We start from the raw sequence: 21,623 nt of genomic DNA, 5'->3' as shown, positions 1-21,623 counted from the left end.
AAGTGTCGCCTTTATTCCTTAAAAGAAGTCCTCACAGGTGATTCCCCCCCCCCCCCCCCCCCCCCTTTCTCTTTATCATCCTCAGTGTTTGGGATGTGATCAGTGCACTGATGTTTGAGAAGTCTACAAAAGCCCTGAACTAGTAACACAGAAAAACAGAGAAACAGAAGGCTCCTGGATGAATCACACCGAGCCGTATTGTGTGTGAGTTTGTAGCAGCAATGGCACCGATTTCACAGAAGCACCGCTCAGGGTAGAATGCTCCCACCTACACCCTTGCTTGTGAAATGAAAAGCATCTGCAGGCTATTATGACAAAGAAAAGGGAAGAAGGGGAGTGAGGGAGAATGAGAAGAGATCAGAAGTGAAAAGTCGGCAGCGAAAGAGAGGAGTGTGCGCCGTCATGAGAGGCATCGAGGAGGAATCGGACTTTTATTGCAGCATTTTATTTCTGCTTTGGTCCAACAGGTGTTCCCGCGTCTGATCCTGAGAGGGTGCACAAGAGGCTTGGCATCTTGGGGCGTCTTTGGGGCACGATAAACCCCCGACAATGGCACACCTCCTCCTCCCAGTGCTCCCTACCTCTCCACCTCTCCACCTATTCTCTCAGTTCCCACATGTGTTGTCTCATTCTGTCTCACACAATTGCGCACACAAACATGTGCACACAATGCTCTTTAGCGGGGGGGTTTCATCCTTAATCCCCCCCTCTCTTAATGCTTGTTTTCTAACCATAAGCCCGTGTGATGTGGCTGGGATTCTATTGGCCCCCTGACTCCCTGGTAGATATTATAGCTAATCCTGGGAGAAAGAGACGGAGAAAGTGAGAGCGGAGATGAGAGAGGAGGGGCCGGACGCTGCCACCGGCTGGCGAGCTGTAAAATAAAGAGAGGAGGGGAAGAGGAGGAGTGTGTTTGGCTACTGATACCTCGCTAATGCCCCAACAATCCTCCCTGACTTGTATCAACGCTAGACGGACTGCTGCAGAAACCGAGGTGTGTATTTACGCCACATTGAACAAAAATGTGTCTTTGAGAGCGATTAAAACCTGCGTCTGTTCAAACCAACGTATCACATGTGACCCAGGAGATACGGAGCCTTTTAGCTGCACTGCTCACTCGTTGTTCCCTGTTGCTAAGCACACTGACAGAATGGGATTTGTAGTTTCCTTCCAAAGTGGTAAACCTTGACATCAAATGAAGTGTGCTGCAAACTTTTACAATAAATCTTCTATTGAAACAGCAGAATGTCTTCTGATAGAAATGATTACACATTCATGTTTAACTCATTGATTACAGCCTTTGAAGGACTCTGTGCTCTACGTTCATGACTCCGCTCTTAAATCGTGCTGCAGCTCTAACCCACTCAAACACAATCCTCTAGAAGAATTTCTCACAGATCTGAACCTCTTTTATTACAGACCACTTTCTCCTTTTCACTCCACTTTTGCTTTGAAGCCACACTCTGTAACTTTGAAGAGAAGGAATGAGAAATTCTTCCGCCTAACAAAAGGAAAGTTGATTTTATTGAGGACTGTAATACTAAACTTTCAGGGATTTTTCTGCCTCACAACATTACTTAGTCTGGCTAGGCTATTAGCTTATTGTTAGCAAACTTGAAGGATTCTTATGCGACTTGCATCACTTTGTGAAACTGCTGTTTATGACTCATTTCTGCTTTATTGCTTTTATATCAGGGCGTTTATTCATATCTGCCTTCAGCTGAGGATTAAACAATTCCACCATTGTCTCATGCTTGAAATTGAAGATTAAGCTAGCTTATCAGGTTGTTAAGTGTGACGTTGCTCACGACGTGTAATCCTCATCCAGGTCCAAACGCTCCTTCACTTACTCGTAAACACTACCAGCTTTTTGTGTGTCGGTTTACTCGTCAATAAAAAGACAAGAATTGATCAAAAGGGATGTAGAGAAGCAGTGTGTCTGTCATAAAACACGGATAAGGATTCAACTAGCTCGGCTTTATCACATTTGTAACCTTATGTTAAAACGTATCGCCTGTGATTGGTTGCAGCTTCAAGCGTCAAAAACTAGCATGCATGATCACCAGCACATGTATAAACAGGTGCTCTCCATGCATTGAGCTGTGCTGGATTTCCACCGGCCCCTTTGTGTGTCCTTGTGTGCATTAAGTCTAGATTAAAGCCGCCATCCTGACTCTTGGGACACAGAGCAAACATTTGGCTCTCCCTCTCTCTCTCTTAGATGTGATGATGACTTTATACCAGTCGTCATAACAGGCCTCATCCCTACATATTTCACCCCTCCTTCTTTTCCCTAATGGATTGGAGTTTATGGTTCATTTGTCGATGTTGGTTAACATACATGATTATGGTGAGCATTAAAAGCAGGTAATGAGCCCATTAACGGTATTTCTTATAAAAGTAACGAGTGAAACACTGAGGGAGAGATGTTGTCAGGTGAAGCCCTACAGGCCATGTTTCCACCACTCCTCAGGTTTAATATTTACATGGTCTCAACATTGATTACATTGGTCATGAGTTGCTCTTTAGTTGGACTGATAAATAAAACACAGCAGAGGAAAGACTGATGCTGTGTTCTCCGTGGTGAAAAACCCCCTCTCTCCCAGATCAGCCGAGATGTGTTATTGATTTATGTTTCTGCTTCACGCCAGCAATCCCTAAGAAAGTGGAAGTGTTTGGAGATTCTGGTGGGGATTGAGGTGTGTGTGCTGGTTTGTTTACAGCGTCTTGTTTGTGTGTTTTTATGTGGATGGGTGGGCAGGGGTTTCAACCATGTTTCTTCCAAGTTAAGCCTGAGAAGACAAACCAGCACACGGTCATTTTTTCTTCCTGGCGTCTGTGATGGATTCAGGAGCACAAACATTCTGTTAAAGAAGCACAAATGTGTGGAATTAATCTGAGTTTCCAGGGACTCAGATGAGGAACAGAGAGAAATGATCTCTGTGCAACAGTGTGGACTAAATGGTCGCCTAATCAGCTCATTCTTCCCAAGCGCACATGCAGCCCATTACAGCGATCACACTTCCTGTAAGTGACACATCTGCACCACCGAGGCTTACGAAACAAATTCATTTCAGGGAAATGTTGAAGCTGAGACACTGCAAAGTATGACTTCAAATGCCAACCAATTCCTGTTAATGCCATGTATGACGAACAGGTCTGTTTCTACACAAAGAGCACTTACATCTTTGTCTTATCAATCTTTGTACTTCACATGTTTGTCGTGCAGTTGTGTCTTCAGAGCAGCTTCATTTGTGGCTCTCATATATCAGACTAATTCTTTGTCCAGTCAGTAGTTGGATAATACTTCATTTTGAAAGATAAAATTGAACATTTTTGGTGATTTTGCACCTTAAAGGTACATTAGTACACACTTCATTAAAAAACCTGTGAGTAACTTTTCATTTGTCAAGTTTGGCGCCCCCTGTTGGCAAAGCAGTACCTCAGATCTTTACTCTTAAAGTAGACAAATGTATCCTTCATCAAGAATCTGTGCTACAATAAATATAAAGCTTCATCTGACACCTACCCCCCTGCAGCATTTCCATGCATTCACTCAAACTGTATGTGTTTGTTTTGTAGGTCATAAAAAGGGATCTGTATTCATTTCTGTCTGTCTTATAACCAGCAAAAACTCCTCACAGGAGCTTTAATGGACAGATATCTTAAGCTGTAATACTGACACACTTTCAAACAGTGACAAAGTACCATCAGCTGCTCAACAACTGAACAACAAAGTAAGATATTCTCCTCTGATGTCGCAGAGGAGTAGTTTGAAGACACATGAAAAGAACAGACTCCAGCAAACGACAAGCACCTCCGACTTGAACTTATGTGCACTCATTAGAGTTCACTTTGTGAAAAGTTGAGAGGGAAAAAAATGACCAATTTGTAAAACGTTGGATTCAAACGCTGGAGACAATCAGCAGTGACAAGGTCGGACCACCAGAGGAAATGGGAACAACGCTGAGTGGAAGAGCTGCAACGAGAAACCAAATGTTCCACTATTTCCACTTTGCTCGTACGCTTGTTCCAATCAGCGCTGGCAGAGTTATGCTATCTGTAGAGGACAAAGGGGAAGTAACACCAAGGTTCTTGTTTTGGATGCTACATGGAAGTGCATGTATCCATAAACATGTCCAGAAACACCCAGAGCTCCAATGACTGAACATAAGCATGCAGTTTTCTGAAACTCTATATTGTATGTGTTTTATATGTGAAGATACACATTCAAACATCACACACACACACACACACACACACTGCAAAGCACCCTGAGACCATAACACTGTGAGTCCGATCATATCTAGGTATTCATGGGAACATGGGGATGAGCCCTCTGCATGGCTGTTTGAGCCTCGGACAGAATCATCACATTTTATGCTCCCATAAAGCAAAGGCAGCTCGTATCTTTTTTTTATGTCGTATGGAGCGCTGTGATTTACAGTATCCAGAGCTGTGTTATAGCTGTCCGAGGATTATTCATTTCAGTTACCCTGCAAGCTTTAGAAAAGAGGGGCAACAAGGGTTTAAGATGTTTTATGATAATTGGGCTTTTTAATGCTATGGCAACAAGATGACTTCATAAAAATCTGATTGGAATAGATAGAAGTTCAAAACCCCGTGAGGATGAGAGAGGGCGACTGAAGCCTTTTTGACATATGCACAGGCCGGGTGAAAATGTCAATGGTCCATGTTCCAAGTGCAGGACTGTGATTGGCTAGTACATGCAAGTCAATCCTGACTGGTTGTCTGATTTAGGCTGGAGCAGAGGCATCCTACTACTCTTACCCCCCACAGAGTCCCTCCTCTTTGCAGACTCCATTAAGTCCACACTGCTGAGCTCTTGTGAGGGACTTTTGGTTTGTGTTTTTTTGGCGCCCCCTGTGGACCAACTCATCTTTCAGTGATTTCTTGATGAATAATCTCATCTTACTCTCTTTAAACAGTCAAATATATCACTCATTGAGAATCCTTGCAAAGGAATGTGAAAGAAGCTGCAGTTCATCCCCTTGTCTGACATCTGCCTCCCACCTGTGGCTATAGAGATTAAAACAACTGTATAGAGATAATCAATCTTCTTGTTGAAGGTTTTGTTTGCCTTTTCAAGTCATAAAGAGACATCAATATTCATTTCAGTCTGTATCATACTCGGTTAAATCTCCTCACAGGAGCTTCAAGTTAAGGTTAGAGGCTGTGTGCTCTGTAATGTACGACTCTCCCGTCCGTTCAGAACATATCGCAGCATTTCATGGTGACTTGTCGTCTCTGGAGCTCGATTGCCACGAGGTTGTTTCTCAGTGATTTAATTTCTATTTGTTTCTCCTGTCATCTTCAATGACGAGACAGACAGGGCAGTAACTCTGCCAAGCCCGGACACAATCTGAGCTCTGGAGTGGTTCACACACCACCCACAAATCAATCACTGATGAATCCACTCTACAAATGAATTCCATTCATCACTGCTGTCTGACTGTTTCAGAAGCTATGAAATTGTTGATAATCTCTGTGGAAGGGGAGCGCTGGCAGAATATGAATGTGGCGTTCAGGGTCAACACTGCTACAAAGGGGAAAGACAACCTTCACTGATGTAAATAATCCTTTTTAAACAGCAGCTAAAATCTAACACAGTGTTGTGGCCGTGACAAACCGCGATGGGTATGAGATATGAAATCTCATGCGGGACGCTCTGAACCAGCAGCAAACAATATTAGGAGTGATAGCCATGTCCTATTGTAGATTAGCATTAGCCACGCTGCTCCTGTTGCAGCGATTAGAGAGTCAGCGTGGTTGAAATGTTTGGTGTGTTTATATGCAGCCGCTGTGACTGAGCCACACACACCATACACTCAGCTGCTTATTATGAAGAACATGACACAGTGACTGTTTCACTTGCAGGCTAATAACAGAGACAATCATTCTATTTTGGTGATAGAAAATGAATTGATCTGATTTGTATTCACAAGAGAAGCGAAGGGAAGAGGTCCTGAATCCTAAACAGCAGCACATCCACCATGAACACGAGTACTGGGAGGGCACTGAAGCCTGTTTTTAATCATTTCCAAATATGTAAAGATCTGAGGTATTTCACTTTCAACTTTATGAGTCATATGTTTTCCTCTGACTGAATGATGCTGCAGGCATACGGGGGATTTAAGAAAGTAAAGTTGCAGACGGAGCTGTACACAATTTTCTTTTTGGCTTTCATGAGTTTGCTTCTACTTAATCTGTTTGAGGAGATCAACAAGGCACAAATGTAAAATGATAATACTGCTGAATCCTGAACTAAACATGTTCTGAACAGGTTTAAGGGTGTATGGTCAGTGATGGTTTCAAAGCATGCACATGGGGGTTTTATATGGGTTTAAAAAGACCTGCAGCACATCACACATCCTTAAAACAGCTTGTTGTTCTTCAGACCACAGGTTTCATTTTTTAGACCCTTTGACTTCTTTTACAACTCTTAGACTGGCACACGAGGCGAGAGTCAATGAAGGAGCCTTTTTTGGATCCCTTATTTCGCCTTAGCCATATTGACTTTTCACCAGAAAGCATTCCCGCCAACAGGAGCGCCAAGCCCAATTAAGTGACGAATGTTAGCCTGCAGGGAGCTTGCAGACAAAGAAATCAATGGAGCTTAACCAAGCCGAGCAGCGCTGGCTTTAAGGACTGATCCTACCAGACAAACCAAGCACTCCCCTGGGTGTGGGATCACCAGTCCTGTTTTGGTGCCCTTTAGCACGGCTGCAGATAAATACAACCTATACGGGTGTGAGAGATCAATGGAGTTGAGTTGGTTTGAATGTCAAGGGTGTGATGAACCATCTCTGACCTGGACAGACTGAGTTACAGGGATTAGATGACGAAGACTGTCCCTGCTTTTGCAGATTGTTTTGACTATAACCTTTAGAAGAGTAAGAGATCAATGAGGCTGAATTTAATCATGAATGCAAGCTTAACAGAGACTCTCCTTAAACCAGAGAAACCAGTTAGGAGCCTGGCTTTGGTGTCCTTTGGCAGCACAGCCAATGACTACAAACTACTACAACCTTAAAGATTGTAAGAGATCAATACAACCAGTTCAAACCCCCTTACCATGGTGCTAGTTCAGCTTTAGAGCCTTCAAGCAGGACTGTTTAGATTACACCAAGTGAGAGGTCTCAGGAGCTGCAGTGAGGCGAGCTCTGTGGGCTCTGGTCCCTGAACCTGGATGTGAACCTTGGGATTTGAACATCAGCCCACGTGTGACTGCAAACTTAAGGGGTGTAAAACTAGACCTGCAGCAAAGCAGTGCTGCATCATTACGGCTGCAGACCATCTGGGAGTGATAAAAATAAACTACAAATTGTGTCTCACCTAGCGCACATTCATATCCATTCTTACAGGTTGTCACTATGACAACAGGAGCCGTTTGTTATACCTGCACCCCGTGCCAACAGGAGATGATCCCAAGCAGCAAAGGTGTGCGAGGACCTAGACACACAAAGATGCAGGAGGAGTTTCTCCGGCTGATTAGGTCTGTGTGTTTCAGAGGGAGCAGGGCAGGACTGTCGGCAGCCGGATTAGTCATCCTGACGTCGGCTCAGGACTACATCGCCCACACCGCTCAGGAGCCTCTGGCACTCCTCATGCATAATGGAGAGGATTCAAAACTTCAAGGGAGACAGATGCCCGAGGTCCAGTGTTGAATGACCAGGCTCATATCAGGGAATCTTTGTGTACTCTACATGTAGCCTGCTTGTTTTTATAAAGTACAGATCCTCGTTATATTAAAGTTCTTTAAGATGGATTCTTAAAAAATGTATTTCCACTGCGTCGTGTTCTGAACAATACCTACGTGGAGGGTCGTTTAAAAACTTTTTGAAACTACTGATTTTGAGTATCTAGTATCTATTTGTCACAAAGCTGTGCCTCATCATGTGCATAGATCTTGTCCGCCCACTCCTGCAGAACGGAGTGTTAACCCAGGAAGGTGGACAAGGTCACTGCTTTATTGACAGCGTTTGGCACCACGGATCCTTGGCTCGGAGAAGAACACAAAGAGAGCGATGAAGAGAGGATGAATAGAGAGAATGAAGTACATAAAGTACGAGTGAATTAAGGTTTCTGTATCTCATAGGAGAGATTTAGAGGATGGGGGATTGTTCCAGATGACTACAAGAGAATCGGGGAATACATAAAGGTGAAGAAGAGGTCTGCTAAATACGACAAAGTGCAGCCTCCTTCACGCCGGGAATGTTCCAATTACAAGCCAACTTTGGGGTGAAACTTTTTCTAATGCTGCACAGATCTCTATCTACTCTTAATCATCCTTGAAACTTCCAAGTTCCCAGCTGAGAACCCGCTGAGTAATTAGTTAAAGGTATTTGAATAATTGCCCTGACTGAAACTGCGAGATTAAAGCGCCCACAAGGCAGATGACCACTGATGAGATAAAAGACAATGGCGCTAATAAACAACAACAATGGGTTTTTCCCAGGCTGCCCGCACAAACAAAACAAATGGAAAAAGTGGAGGAATAACTTTCCTGTTTTTGTCTCTAATGAACTAAAGCAAACAGATTGCCCGCTCTGAGTTGCTCTCCTCCAGGAGGAGCGAGAGGGCAGTGTTGTTTTTCTTTGTGCCTGAAATTGATTTGTTGAGAGGGATGTTTCTTTGGCAAAACAATGCTTGCTGTCTGGAGAGTAATGGGGACCAGTAACCTTCGGCTTTAGTGAGTAAGGTGTTGCCACTGAAATGAACCATTACGCTTTAAAATGTGTGCTTTTCATTATTACCCTGCTGTGAGAAATACTTCATTCTGATCCAAACCCTGATAATAATGGGGATGAATTCTCAAGGACAACCTGATCACATGTTATATCAAATCAACAACAGAAGAAGTCCAGCACACTTCACCTCTGTCTGTTGACACTGTGGCAAAAACATTTGTGTCTGGCAGGAAGACACAGGATGCCCGGCTTTGGGTCAGGGTCTTGCTCACCCTGTCTGGATTCTAATTATCCTGCTCTCTACAGAACTATCTTCCTTCATTTCATCTTGAAGCCCCTGAAAAGATTCAAGTACTGAGACGCCGTCTGTTGGAGCTCAAATCATATTCTGAGCTCGATCAAACCTGCAGCTTTACAACTTTAAAAAAGTTATAACCAGAGACCACTTAATCTCTCCACTTGAGACACTAGTTGCTCATATATTGTGCATACAGATATGCAGTGCAGGCTGTGTTAACAATAGCAGAGTATAAAAGTGAGACACATAAAGCACTGAGAGTCGCACAAAGAGATCTTAATGAACATAAAGTGGAAAAAGCCAAAGCTTTATTGCCAAACGTTGAGCGATTGTGTTGGTGATAATCAATAATGCTCCTTTCTGCTCATGCCGTTTCATAAGCATTTTCAGAGTCGTGTGTTAAATTGCTGCTTTAATCATACAGGCTTATTTTGAAATCGAAGATTGGAAAAGCAGCTGGAAGATATTGAGTTTTGAGCGACTACATCCAGAGCACTGCTTTTATTTTTCTGTTATGCTGTGTTTGATAAAGTGACAGGAAGCCGTCTGGTGTAACCCTGAGGATGAGACGGGCGGTGTGTTCATGGTGATCTATGGAGAAGAGGTGATGTAATAATTATTGAGGTGTTAGACGCTTAAGTCCACTTGTTTACAAATGTACCAAGAAAAAGTCAGAGTAAGAGATGAGGAGATTTGGGAAAGGTTACTCTTGCAGAGATGACTTTTCACGACAGGAACATTTTATGAACTTGAAAACAAAGAGTGCTGTTTTTTAAATCCTTCAATATAAAGTGAGTACACTGAAACATATTTCAGGATCACAATGTTTGGTATAGAGAACTCTGGAGCTATACATCTATCACTTGTTACTATTTCCAGAGAAAGGGTACTTGTCATGTTGGAACTGCTCTCATAAGAAAAATAGAAACACCTTGCTTTAGGTGTAATCTTCACCAGAACAGCATCCGAGATGTTCAAAATCCAGTTTGACAACTATTAGTTGCAATAGTTTTGAAGATGATGAAAGCAGCCGTTGTAAAGCTGTGAGACGTTCTCAAGGGGGAAAAACAAAACCTTTCAGATTGAAATAACCAGGAATATAACATCGACCTATAAAAAGCCAAGAAAAATATCAAACATAGCAAAAAAAAAAAAAACATCAAAGAAAGCAAGTCATTGTGCTACCTAACAAAAGTTCACAGTCATCTCCCCACGGATGATAACAGCATTGTTCTGATTTGTTTGTTTCATTGAAGAGACATGTGCGAGCGTTACCCCTGACATGGCTGGCCTGCCTATTATATAATTAGATCAAAAAACAAATGTTAAACCCTCACATCAAAGACTCGTTTTGAAAAATCCATCTCTCCAATTGTGGCTGATTAGGCGTTCTCCAGAGGCTGTTGTGAGGCAACGTGCTCTGGGATGTAAATGAGATGGGAGAAGAGACTGAAGAGAGGGTTTAGAAAGCAAGGTTCACTTCTCTTATTTTGCATTCCACTTTTATGCTCTCTCTCTCACTCGCTCGCTTGGTGCACTCCTTTTTCTGCTTTAATGCCCCCCCCCTCCCTAATGTGTCTTCCCACTCAGCCTCTCTCTGGCTCTTCTTTACAGACTTGTTTTGAATTCCCCTTAACAAACAAATGCTACAGCACCAGCAGGACTTAATCACCCCATGGGCATGTGGGCGGCAGCTCAGCTCAGCCCAGACACGCTGGCTGACCAGTAACCAAAAGGTTGATGGTTCCATCTGCGGCACTAAAAGAACAGAGTGGCTCTGCAGTGAGTGTAAGACTGGTGGGTGGCCGAGGCTGCATCATTGCCATCAGTAGTGAAGTGCTCTCGAACGAGGCACTGAATCCACACTGATCCGAGTGTGCTTCAATGCAAATAACCCTGGATTGCTATTTAATAAGATACATGTGCTGGATGAGAGTGGGTGCATTAACTCAACTAATTGACTTTTACCAATCTGCAACCCCTTTAGCTTCTACCTGCATATAAGCTGTGCTAACTGTGCCAGAATTAGAATGCCATACTGATTTTAAGAATATGATTTTCCTTGTTTTCCAGCCACATTAGACAAAAGTTGATGAGTACTAATCCGGCTGTTACTTTGCCCTCATGAAACTTTATTTAGCGTGTCAGATTACATCCTGATTCATGTGAAAATTCCTCAAAATCTAAGGATCAGCAAGCATTAGCCTTCAGATTGATCTACCACCAAGAGGAGGATTGCTTTTATCACTTCTACAAGTATGCTAGCATGCAACACTTGGAAGTAATGTGAAGTCCCAACTGTAAGCTGTGCATGCAAATGTTTGAGAGGCAGTATCAAACATGGACGTAGTTTCAGTGATGTAAATCGAAGCTGTGCACTGATGGCAGCCATGTTGGAAATGCCAACTCCACCTGAAACAGGCAAAGAGGTGGAGCTGAGGCAAACAGCTACAACAACCTCACCTGTTCAAAACTCAAAATGATTCACATTATAAGAGTTGCTTTATTTCGTTGTCGGTCAGTTACCCAAACTAAAAGGTTCTAAGGTTGTAAATCTGCAGCCTGCAGAGCTTGTTACTTAATAATATGCATAGTTATTAATTAGAATGACAGCCACATAGGGGGGATCCATTACAAGGTGATAATCCATGTAGAAGCTTTTATTCATTTCATGAAGTGCAGATTTTAGGTACTGAAAGTCTGATGTTTTAATAAAGCCTTTAGTCTCTCTCCCACTGCTGCACACACGGTTTTAGGAGCACTCCTACTGCCGGTTTTTACTTTTAAATTAAATTACCCTCGCTCTGTAATAAATGGGATTTCATTTTTCACTCACTGATACAGCCCTGTGATTGAAGATAGTGAGAAAAAAGGTTGATTTCTCCATGCACTTACTGTACATAAATATGTTATTCTAGAGAAGTATCTCCAATTCTGTTCCGACATCAAAACCACCTCAGAGAGACGCTGCTTCCTTTAAAAGCTGCAATCCATCAGTGCAATAAAAGACACAGCAGCGTCACATTGAAATATGACTTGTTCACGGGTATTTTCTGCATTAAGTTTATTTTGCCCACTCCTAAGCACTGGGAATAAATAACAACGTGGCGTTGAAAACAGTCCCCAACAGACACAGGGATATTAGTGTAATAATGCCATGTGTGTTTCCCACATTCGTCTTCTGCTCGCGACTCACAACAATGGATTACAGCTCTCCAGCTCAACGGGCCGCTGTGTGACTCGTCTTTGATGTCGGTGGGAGCGGGGTGGGAGAAAGAGATGCAGGAACATAAAGGAGAGAAATAGTGTTTATGGAAAATTGACAAGTGCTTTTCTGCAAGTGTGCCAGCGGTAAGCCGCAAACAGTGCTGTTGTTACGTGTTTCAACTGCTTCAGATGGGTTTGTTAAGTAAATATATCAGTATTAGAGTCTGGGCTTTATTCAAATTAAAGCCACAATCCATCCTCACTAATTGGGACACGACACATCTGTTGTCTATGCCCAAAAAGAAAGTGACTGTGGGTACAAGGCAGGAGATGATGGATAAAATCAAAACTTAATAGCAACACAAATAAGCTTATTTTGCATGATTATAAAACTAATCATGTTTGTCCCATTTTCCAAATGGCCTCATTTCTTGTTATATTTAAAAAATAATCAAAGCTCTAAAAGTTTTCTGGCTGTCTGGTTCAAAAGTTGAGTTTTCAAAATGTGTAACTTCATGACTTTATTCCCTAAGGTAATAACAAAATGTAATCATACATGTGCAGACACAATCAAAACAAACACTTAAGAAGATCTACAGCTCCAGAAGTTGATCACACTTTCCAGTCAGGAGAAACCAGAACCAGACAAATTAAAGCTCCTGTGAGGACTTTCTAGTTTGTCTTGATTTTGGCGCTCCCTGTGGACAAATCATTCTCTGCTGGTCATCTTCTGCACATGTATGATTACATGTTTTAGTGAATATCTCAAAGCTGCAGAATCTTTGCTGCAGACGATGCAGAAAGAGTCTGTTTCTTCAGCGTGCTGCTCATCACATCACCTGGTGGCATCAGTTTAGACATTCATGATAACTATATGGAAAAAGTGAATCTTGTTGCTGACGGTCTTGTTTGCTTTTGTAACTCAAAGAGGCGTCAGTATTAGATTCAGTCTGTTTCATAACCAGCTAAAACTCCTCACAGGAGCTTTAAGTGCATTTATAGATTTCCCAAAGCCGAGTGAGTGCCAGTAGATCCATACTTGGATTGATGGCAGCATGAATACTGTGCTGATTATTTGGTCTGATCGCAGAGGACGGTGAGAATCAGAGAGAGAAAGCCTTTATTTGACTGACAGACGATCAATCAATCCAAGCAAAAATCAACAACCAACTTTTTCTTTGGGTGGGTGCAAATCAAGGTAGATCATTTCAGAAAACCACACAAATGATAACCAGAGAGTTCTTCAGCTTCTTACTGCCATTTCAAAGCACTCAAGTCAATTGTTAAAGAGCAGCAATGATGTCTCTAATCTGGCATCAACTTGCCAGGGATAATTTGACGAAGGCAGAAAAGCTCTATTATGCTGCATATCTGGACATAACTCCCTTTTAGAACAAGATAGAGCATTCAATACAGCCACAAAGGGAATCTTCCATTATGGGGATCAGGAATCAAAGCTTGATGGGCCTCTTTGTTCTTCTCTGACGTCTGCAGCAGGTCTATCACTTGCTTTGTGATCATGTATGGACATGTACGTTAAAGTGGCGCATTGAGTGAAAGCTTGCATTAGAAGTCTGCATCGTCTGAGACAATCAGCTTAAGTGCCATTGTGAAATGCTCACCTGATTACTTTTGAAAAGGACAGAAGTGTCGGTGTTCAGGGTGCTGTCTGTTTTGAACCATGAGACGGTGAAGCCTTGGAGAGAGAGCGCCTTAGTAAAAAAAACATGAGGTGCATTACTCAGCCCGGTCATGGGTAGAGTGTATCACACTTGGACGTCCATTGTTGTCGGCCTCTCTTTGTACTTTTTGTTCCTGGATTCTTGTTAAACACACACAATTAGAGACCCATTAAACTTAATGAAATAAAGTGCATGGAGACGCCATTAGCTTGAGAGCCAGCGTGATTGAGTGGCACGTAAATCAAGGTGCGGATTAAGTAGCGTTGTGAGCGTTTCTGCCATTAAAGTTAGGGATGTGCTGTCTTTGTTTTGTGGACGGCAGTAAAACAATAGGGCACCTTGGCTGCACTGGGCAGCCCACACCAAGGCTGCAGAAAGCCCACATTATCACATTATCTGCACTGAGTTCTGGGGCTAAACCATATAAAAGACATGACTCATAATTAGTCATTGCTTGAGGGAATGGTAGAATTACAGCTGTCACTGACTGGCGTTAATAAAGTTTAATATATTTATAGAGAGGAATGTTATTAAGGACACCAATTACCACTAATGCACATTTTAGAGAACTCAAGTACATGTTTGATTGACGTTTGCCCACGTTCTCCATGAAAACCTTTGCTTGAATTGGCTTTTAATGTATATAGCATTAGCTGTAATGGCTACTGCGGATGTAATAGCCTCTCTCTGGTATAATTTCATATTTTTTTAACTGTGGCATAAATATGTGAAGGGAGAAAGTTCACCTGAATGAAGTTAGAAAACTTCCTCCACCTGGTTGAAGAGCCATACCTTAAAATCAAACATATTTCACCTACTCAGGACTTACTGAACCACCAAGCGGTTTCAACAGTCTACCTGAAGATCACATTTTGAAGCACTTTTCAATGATACGGGGGGGGGGGGCTGTCAGTGGAGAAGAATTCCTCTTATTTCCACCGGGGACTGAGAGGAACACACTGTTCCAGGAGAGAAAGAGGATTGAAAACATGACAGGCAGATACAGGTGGTGGAAAAAGCAGGTGTTGAAGACGACAGGAGAAGGATTACCTCAAAAGTGTTCGGCAGCAGCAGCAGTATTACCCGTGTTAGGCCAATTATACTCTCTTTTAGTACTTGAAGCTCCTGTGAGGAGTTTTATTTGCTTATGACATGCACCAAAGTTAGTATTAATGATTCTTTATGAACTACAACAGCAAACAAGACCACCAGCCAGATAAAAACACACCACAATCAGCTTAAAGAGAGAGGAGTGGGACAGAAATTGTGACTGTAATGGATCATCTGCCATGTTTGTTTGTCATTTTTGACTGAAAGAGATTTCTAGTCTTATTCCACCTCTTTAATCATTTCTAGGTTGATCCAAAGTAAAGTACAGTCTAAATTTCCAATATGGTGACCACCATCATTGGGTATTAAATGGGTGACATCACTGAGACCACGTCCACGTCTTATGAAGTCTATCTCTCACAGTATTCAGTCTGTTCCTGGTACTCTGTGTCCGACTCAGAGATAATTGGTAGAGCCGATTTCATGCAGCCTGTTTTGGATGAAAGCATGCTTTTATATTGAATTTCTATGCTCATCAAAATGATTGACAGATAAAAGATAAAAAACACTTTGCAGTAATTGTAGGTATTCACAGCAAAGCACCTTGAAACAAGTGCTTCAAAAACATTGGCATCAAAACAGCTGGACGCGCTGTGTTTCCCTCTTCCAAAATGCAAAAGTGCTTATGAGAAAACATTTGGAAGTTGTTTCTGAGCCTCCATCTGATAACTATGAATCATCCCAATAAGAGAGAGAAAAAAGAAGAGTCATTTTTTATTCCTTTGGCTGCAGCGGAGCTCCATTTGAAGAGAGAGTAGATAGTTCATCATAGTTAATGTGTGGAGGACTCGCCCTCTTGAACTTCACCCGGAGTATATCATGGTCTTATCAGTACAAATGCCTCATCCGCTGTATGTCCTTCTCTGAAAAATGTACATTTCATCACCTGCAAAGATAAATCACTAAAGGGACTAGTCCTCCTCTCTACCCAGAATGCACCGCAGAAGCCTTGCAGGGGAAAATACTGCACGTGTTGACGGACTCTTGACAACTTTGCATGAGTGTTCAGCGGGGGGAGATCACAGGGGCAGAGTAACACCAACATAAGCGGGGATGCTGGCATGCTTTTGGAGATGAAAGCTCGTCTTCTGCGGCGGAAAGAGACAGCGTGAGGAGTATCTGTCACTGCTAATCTTCTGCTGCTTCACGCATGGCAAAGCTTTACTAACAGTTCATCAGAACCAGTGAGTCAAATGCTTCTCACTGTAGGGCTGTACGGGGCCGTGCATGTGACAGGAGCGTGCATGTTCGCCTCTAAGTGGTCGTGGGGTTTGGGAGTGCTGGTGAGCTGTTAGTTCCAGTTTGAGCAAACATGTAAAAAAGAAAATTTGCCCCTAAAATTTTGCTGCTAGAAACCTGGCTCCATTAATTGGATTTTTGGTATTTTCAGTGTTCTAATTTTTTGAGTGAGGACCCATTCAAGGACAAAATAAATGAACAAAGAAGGAACTTAAACTCCTGAAAATACTGCGACAAACACAGATGTAATTGCATCATTTATTTCCTGACCCAATCTTAGGTAAAGTCAAATGAAAGAGATGGATATATTTGCTATTTAAAGCCAAGTTTTCAGTATCTTAGTGAAATAACTCTCAAGAAATTCCCATCAAGGACATTTATGTAATAATTTTGTCAGCTGAAAACTACTTCTTCAGCTGAGGAAGCTTTTCCAAACAATTTGTTGCATTGCTAGCTTCACTGCCATGAAAAACAAGCTCCAAATTGTGGTGTCTTTAAAACAACACATTTCCTCTAAATTAGAACAAAGAGTTCTTCCATTCTGGTTCTTCTCGAGCAGAGAGAGCTTTTTTCCCTTCATGCAGAACACTGCTTCTCCTCGGTGTATTCGGCGCACGTGTTGACCTCCATTTCTGATCGTTTTCCAATGCAAACAACGCCAGAAGTCCTTGTTGCCACCCATAACGTTCCTCTGCCTCCAAGGGGGGTCCTTGGTGAGGCTAAACTAGCACACGAGCAGCGCTGGATTACATGCATTCCAGGGAGGTTTAGTCCAAACAGGGCCATGGAAGGGACATGGTCGCACCAGGGGGTGCCTCCTGTAGATACCCAGTATCTGATGCTCTCCACGGGAGTATCAGACGCTGTGACACCCGGGGAGGGGGAAACAGGCCACTTTGAAGGTTATCGACCAGCCGAGAATGACAGGAGGTTGGGCTGTTGGAGCGACTAGAAGGGAAACAGACGTGGCTACCAGCTGTTTCTACAAAGTATGATTCCTTTATGGCTTCATCTGTTGGCTACATTACATTTCTTCAGAATAAGAAACTTCAGAGGAGACTTTTTGATCTTCTCACAGCAGCTCTGACTTTGACTCGTTCTTTGTTCTTTTGTAAGCAGCAAAATAATTAATGATGTGAGTCACTCAAAGCATCTGATCTCCCAGCTTTGTGCAACCCCACTTTATTTTGGGAGGCTATTGGCTTAGGAATAACAGCCTAAGGACACTTTCCAAGCCTGAGATACATCTTGCACGACTGGGTGACAATGCTGTCCCCCTAACTTTACACTGAACATGTATTCTGACCCACCTTGCCTAAAGAAAATATGATGAAGTCCTCCCCGGTGCCTCCACATAGCAGCATGCCGTATCGCATGAAATCAGAACTTCAGAATCAGCAGAGCAGGCAAGAAATTCTTGTTCAGAGTCGTGAACATGAAAAATGTCCCCATGAATATTTCAGCTGGTGTCATTTCTGCTCCCTGCCTCCCTCTCTCCAGAGGATCTCCTTCTGTTCTTGTCATTTTAGCCTTCCTTTAGCAGAGTCCAGGCACAAAATTAAACCTTTGTACACAAGATGAGTAAAGAGTTCATTTTTTGACACATTTCATACAGATAGTCCTCAGAGGATAAACCCTACTTATCTTTGATATCTTACAGACAGATATCACACTTCATATCACGCTTCAACAACAGTAACTACCTTCAAAAAAATATCTCACGCTGAGCTGAGCCCAGTCATGCTCCAAAGAGGAAATACCATTCCAGTTTGGCTCTTTTAAGACAGTACCTCCATAATTCAAGGCACCATTGATCTTTTCAGTCTCCATGTGTTTATGTTTCTGGCTGTCCAGTCACAGAAGTCTAAACAGAGGCCTCTAAAATACAGTAAACCAAGTACTGCAAGCACAAAGGGCACAACCATAGCTGCACCACGTCAGAGTCACAACCATGATGCAATTATTCACAATTACGCCCCTCTAATGAGAGAGAGCTGTATGTCTGTAACCAGTAATTAAATGTAAAACAACATGTTTACAGCATGAGGTCAAGTGAGACTGCGGCAGGCACACGAGAACACAGTCAGGTGGCGTGTACGGCACTCAGCATAAAGAAGGCTTATGAAATAATCCATGTTCAGAGCACTGTACAGGCTGGGGTATTTAAATTAAAATGATGTAAGTACTAAACAGTTTGGAGGAGAAAAAAGTGCACTGAAAGGATCCGCATTATGAACATAGAGTGACTCTTCACTGGCCGAAACTTTATATTTTCGAATGTTGGCTTCGCATTTGGCAAGATCATGTTTCCCATCCAGATCAAACTGGTTCCATATAGATGCCAACCCATCGGTGTCCACGTTGGCGAGCGGTGTTTCTATTAGATTTAGTCACACTCCTGTGGTTTTGCCCCCCTGCTTTGTCGCAGTGTTTGCACTTTGTCCTAATAGAGCAAAAAGAGCACCCCTTGTCTGGGCAATTTAAAAAAGCAATTTGTTCTCTTTCTCCCTCTGTTTGCTTTTACTGTGTTCTGGCCCAGTGCACTGGGAGCAAGCTAACCTTACATAAATTACTCCTAGTGCCTATGAAAATGTCAACAAGATGTGCCTAGCTTCCCTCCTCCCATGACAGTGTATGTGTGAGAGGGGAAATGTGTGTGTGAGTATGGATGTTACAGCCGCGTTAAGTGCATAAACGTATCTCTGGGGCAGATCTGAGTGTGCGTATGCAGGTGAATGTGTCAGGCGTCAGGCTGGGGGGACAGCCGGGTGGCCCTGTTGGCTGCTGACGAGGATGGATGGATGAATGTGAACATCTCTTTCACGCTCCTTTCACAGCGACTTGCCTGATTCATCTGTCTGAGATGTCGTTGTCATTTCACTTGTCTGACGTTCGCTCCTACTCATGGATCATGCTGGCCTCTCTCTCCTGTCTAAGTCTGTGTTAGTCTCATGGTCATCTCTGAAAATATTCACATGTGCATTCCACAACATGCCCGGATATCCAGCTTCTTATTCTTCTACTGACAACTGGTGTTTTTCAAAAACAAGTGCAGAAAAACAATGTGCAGGAATGTGGTCTCATGCTGCTCATGCCCACGACAAATGGCTCCCTCGCTGCAGGCGGGTACCTTCCAGCCCTCGTCCTGCTGTTTTCTCACCAAAACTGCTTCTTAAGCTGCTTTTATCTGTCGCCATCATTTAAAGGGGCACTCAAACACAAAAACCTCCATTCTACTTTGTTTCCTTTTGTTTTAATCCTGCGCCAGAGAAAGACAAAGACTTCTGATTGATATGGGAATTAATATGGCCTTTCTTTAACTCATCGGCCGTAGAACAAAGCAGGCGTTTTATGTGTTTGTTATATGGGATAGAGCGGTTGACCAGATTGGATGTGAGAGTAATAAGGAAGGAAGAAAAGGAGGATGAGAGTATGTATCTCTTTCCCCCTGAGAAGCATCCTGAGCTTGAGCGTCACCCAAACATGGATTATATTCAGCTGATATCTGTTTCCAGGGCAGATCCCCTGTCCTGGAATTTGACATCTTGTCAAGTATACATAATGGATTAGGTAACACTGTGATGTAAATAAGAAGTGGGGTTATATTAAGTGCTTCTGCATGTGGGTATATTACCCACTGGTAACTAGTATGGGGCCTTTATCATAAAGTCACAACACGACAAAGCACGGTATGTTTTGTAAAGGTAGGCTTATTACGAGGGCTGGGAGTTCAGCACCAAGGACAGTTCCTGCAGTTCTCATAGAAACACAGGTTCCCTGGCTCAACACTTGCCATATTCTCTAAGACTCTTCTAGTTAAAAGAGTTGACATTTTCACGTTAGCTGACTCTCATTCAAATAAATACACCTCAGAGGTTTTAGAGCCAATTTGGAAAGATTTCAAGTGGCCTCTTTGGTGGCATTAAACCTTGCAAACACTGACAAGAAGAAAGGCATGTTTCGACCTTCTTCTGTTGAAAACATGCAGGTAAGATACTTAAAAACACACATTCAGTATAACAGTCAAAAACTATATAACTCCTTACAACAACAAAGACAGCGTTACACAACTGAGCCGAGTCTGACCTTGTTAACCAGTGTGATAGTGTGTTATTTATATCAGACGTGATATAAATCTTGCAATATGTCCAATTACATCCAAGCTGTATAGTGATATATATCAACATGGAAAGTAGTTGCTTCATAATATCTTTAATTCTAACCTCCAGACTCCAGTATGGTGAAATTCAATGCTGTGATACTAATAGGCATGCAATGGACTCAAAACTCCTGACACTGGAGCTCAGCTGGAGTCAAACATCACCACCAAATTGGAGGACTGAAGGAATTCATCTCTATTGCTCTTGAAAACAACGCCCATGTTGTTCTTACAGTTTCTCATTTATTATCTTGGCTTGACTCGACAATGAGCCAATCACTTTCTTAGCCTAACCTTATAATGCATTTATGGATATGAGAGGCCATTTTCTCCCCAGGTTCCCCACAGTTTAACGTCTCATTTGATCGCAGCGTACATGGCACACCGCATCTCAATCAGCTGAATTGAGAGCAGAGAAGGAAACACATTTCCTTAGACAAAGAGAAAGTAATTCTCATGCATTAGTCAGAGAAAAACAGAGCGGATGTTTTGGCTTCTATACGATGGCACAGGACTGAAAAGAGAGCCATCAGCTGCAAAAAATACAGCAGCGGAGGAGATGAAGACCGACACCATGAGCTCTTTTCTGTGACGAGAGTTGTAATTACAGTCTTATCTACTATTCTGAGCAATTAGTAAAATGGAGGGGAACCCGCGCACGCACATATACCGCATACACACATCTACATAATCACCAGAGGGTCAAAGAGGCTGTGTGTGAGCTCCTCTGTCTGCAGCTGATGGAGTGTGTTTGTGTGTGTGAATGGTTTAACCTGTGTGACCACGGACGGGGCAGCTGGGTAAATGACAGTATGATGGCACGCACAAGCACTCTTGAATCATGCTCCTAATTGGGCTGGTGGGGACAGGGGCCACTGATGACTGTCCCAGAGGGAGGAGAGGATGTATAACCCCAACGCACCCTGCTTCACCAGCACAGACGAACACACCAAATGTGGTCACATAATACGGCCATCAATTTGTTATTCCGCAGCGTGTTTTCATCTAAAAACTAGAGAACAGTGAAGAGTTATCCAAAGAGTACTTCATGTTCTTGCATTACAAGAGTGTTGCATCATAATTAGAACAAAGTGTACAAACATACAAACAAAAAGCACTTACTCCCAATGATAATTAGCACTCCACACCAGATGGCTATTGCCCAAAAATTTAACTCCTACTGCAGCGACAATCAAAGCCTGTGTTCAGCAAAGCTT

The 21,623-nt window shown here is 42.7% G+C and overlaps 1 protein-coding gene across 1 annotated transcript in view; it reads right to left on the bottom strand.

Annotated features, from left to right (window-relative positions):
• The window catches only part of LOC117808422 (neural cell adhesion molecule 2-like), a 359,969-nt gene that overhangs the window by 145,939 nt on the left and 192,407 nt on the right, over window positions 1-21,623 (bottom strand). The gene's annotated exons all lie outside the window — the stretch shown is intronic.

The sequence above is a fragment of the Notolabrus celidotus genome, chromosome 24 (assembly GCF_009762535.1).
Source record: "Notolabrus celidotus isolate fNotCel1 chromosome 24, fNotCel1.pri, whole genome shotgun sequence".
Taxonomy (NCBI): domain Eukaryota; kingdom Metazoa; phylum Chordata; class Actinopteri; order Labriformes; family Labridae; genus Notolabrus; species Notolabrus celidotus.
Note: the sequence above shows the minus strand (reverse complement) of the source record. Positions and strands in the feature narration are given on the sequence as shown.